This window comes from Pteropus vampyrus, unplaced genomic scaffold (assembly GCF_000151845.1).
Source record: "Pteropus vampyrus isolate Shadow unplaced genomic scaffold, Pvam_2.0 Scaffold261, whole genome shotgun sequence".
Classification (NCBI taxonomy): Eukaryota; Metazoa; Chordata; class Mammalia; order Chiroptera; family Pteropodidae; genus Pteropus; species Pteropus vampyrus.
The window spans coordinates 1435979-1439371 of record NW_011889042.1 but is presented as its reverse complement, the minus strand read 5'-3'; positions in this window follow the sequence as shown (position 1 = coordinate 1439371).

Below are 3393 nucleotides of genomic sequence, written 5' to 3'. Positions count from 1 at the left end.
TCCCTGGTGCCTCTCCGAGCAACAGACCAGGTGCTGGTGCTCAGAACAAGTGAGTCCGTCACCATGAAAGTCCGCTCGCTGACACGGCCCCTTTAAGAGGCGTCTGCAGCTGCCAGCTGCTGCCGCCAGCTGCCGCCACCACAAACTCAGGCCCACTCAGCTGCTCCAGACCAGGCAGCCTTGTGTCCTCACCCCATCCTACCTTCTGCTGTTGCAGGGCAATTTCTTGGATTTCTCCCTAGTTGTATGGCTTATTCATCTAGATCCCAGGCGATTTTTCCTTGCTGTTTGCTCCTTGTTTCTGTCACAACTTTGATTTGGTCGCCAGAGGGATGAACTGAGCCTCTATCATCTACGTTATTTTTTCCGCCTTATATCACAGTATTTTTATTATGAATTTATTTAAATGCGGTAGCCTCATGTCAGATGGGAAAGAAACCAGCTAAACCAGAGCAAGCTGCCTGACCCCTTGAGTCCATCATTGTTTTGGTCTGAAAGCTGGAACCCGCAAACTTTTGTTCCACTGGGATGTGAAACATTCCTTCATGAGCCTACAGACAGGCTACCCCATGGGCTGAGATCTGGTGACTATTCGGCGGGGTAGATGGTACCTCTTTGGACCAGGCATTGATGGATAAAGTAGCCTGCTCTTCCTCAGACAAGCCCAGCCATCCAGCCTGCTAATAATATTGGAGCAAATAGAAAATGCCAACTGGTCAAGTTGAAACATACTTCACTTTATTTGGCCAACTGTTTGGTTTAATTAAGCAGACACATTTCCAGACATATTTGTCTCAGTTGTTATTTTAAATTTAACAATGAATCTTAATTCAGTCCTTTTAAATGATGACAAAGGAATGGAATTGCAATTTACTTATTTTACTAAAAATCTTTCTATTAATATAAATAGTTTTATCTCTATAAAGAAATGAGACAAAACCATGGTCAACCATCATATTTATTAGGTCATCATGGTAAATAGCATAGTGCAGGGCTAGGAATTAGTAACCTGCTCCCAATGTAATGTTTATATTAACTTTTCCTCTACCCACCCACCTTTGCTTTCTCAGGTAAAAGTAGAGTCCATTACATCTCAATGATATGAATTATTACATTGTTACAAGGGGACATTTTTGTATGTGGGGGTGACATGCTATGTAACTACGCCTTCAGTAGATTTATGTTTTGAGTTGCTTTACAAGTTGTACTGGCAGATTTGCCATGATTTATCAACATTCTGCCATTAGGGTCTATATTAGTTAGAGTTCCTCAATTGTATGCAACAGAAACAGACTGGAAAATTTGAGGAGAAATAAATGTTTTAGAAGGATAACAGGTAGCTGATGGAATTAATGAGAAAGCTGGGGGATCTTCTTAGAGAAGGATGGGAACTAGGACTCTAGAAGCTTAGGTGGCAGAAGTCCTTGACAGTCCTAGGACATAGCTGCTGAGACAATGGGTGCTAACCACATTTTCAGTGTCTAGATCACATCATTTAAGAATCACATCCCAGGAGAGTTTGTTTGCCTAGATCCTTGGCTATGGGAGAACAAGGCAGTTTGATTTATAGTCCCATCAAGACTCTACACAGTGGGGGAAGGAAGTTTCCCAATTAGAGTGCTCTTACCAAAACAAGCCTTGTGTAGTATTGGGGCTCTAAGCCTAACTGTGCAAAGTTTCTCTAGTGGGTGTCCTAGGGACTCTTATTCTCCTTCAGTAGCATCTGCAGCTCTCCTAAGGTCGACTTTTTAATCCTCACCACTTCTCCAGGTCACTGGGACCACCACATGTCATTGTCCTCCACCAATGGGACCCTGGATGTAATGAGAAGGTTTCCTACAATTATAACTTTTATTGCCAATGGGCAAGACATTTTGTCTATGAAGAATATTTTTGTCTTTAGGCCCCTCAAATGCCTTGTGGATCTTTCAGATTTTAGTTATCCAAGTGAGTTCTGCGAGTGAGATATTTGATTGTATTCCTCATACCCAAGAATACATCTCCCTCTGAGGCCACCAGTATCCTAACCTGAGGCATATTTATCTTCTTATTCTAACCCAAATCAGGGTGAACTCTCTTCTTGATCACGCTATCTCCTATTCAAAGGTTGTCCCAGGCTTATCTCCCTTCTCAGTGTGTCAGGGATTATATTAGTCCCTTCTCAGTGTGTCAGGGATTATATTAGTCCTAAAGTCTCTCATGAAATGAGGGCTCCTGGTCATCTCCCCTCATGTCCCAGAAACATATAAATGAGGTCTCTAATATGACAGAGTTTAAGTGTTGGCTTGTGATAGAGTGTGCAAGGTATGTACTAATAAGAGGCTCTGTATTGTGCTTGGGAGCTAAACTTAGATCACAAGCCAGGGTACATGATGGGGGTTGGGATCATCTCAATGGAGATGAATTGCTTGGAACTCCAGTTTGAGTCCTGTAGCAACAAGAAGCAACTAATTTGCTCTCCACCACATATGGAGCCATTATGATAAGAATCAGCTACTATGGGAGTAAGGTCAAGAGCACAGAAGACTCACAGGGCTGAGGAATATGTGTTACTGGCATTAAGACTAAATGTGCTTTCCCACAGAAATATTGGCCAGGGTCTTTAGTATTATTAGTACAATATTTTAGGTACATTAGTGTTCTGTAAACTTTTGTGGGCTGGCTTTTGGGCAGAGCCACCATTTGTAATATCGTTTCTATAGGAAAACTTCTTCCCAGGTGCAGACAATTGACCAAAAAATAAACAAATAAGTGGGGAATTGTCTATTTTGAGGCTTTTCACCAGTAAACACAATATATTCCTAGGCTTTCACAGTCAGTCAAACTGAACCTATAGCCTTGCTGTCTAAGATATTGGCTCTGAGCCTAGAAGCCCTCCTCTGCCCCTCTGTCATCTCTCTGCTGAACATTTTGACTGAATTCCTCCTAGCCTCAAGAGTCCATCAACCAGTGCTGCTTCTATCCCCAGATCAACCTGCAGGCATTCCACTAAGGTTAAAACTGAGTACCTCTAATTCTAAAATTTAAAATTGAAACATTTCAGAATTATAAAAGGGTATAGAGAATAATGAATGTTCGTGTACTCATTTTCAAAAATAGAACATCACCTATATCATTGAAGCACCCATAGCTTGTCCCTGGTCTCATCTCATCTCCCTCCTATTCCAGAAGGAATCACTTTCCTGAATTTAGTGATTATTATGGCCATGTAAATGCCTTACCAGTCTATACTCTTACTCTGGGCTTCCCCTCTGCTAAAGTGTTAGAGCTATAGATGGTGGGGAAGGAATCAGTCCAGAGAATATACATCAGGTAATCCTGGCCCTAATCCAAGTATTTGGGATGGGGACTCAACCCATGTTGCAGAGATGTCATTTTAGGAAATGGAGAAAA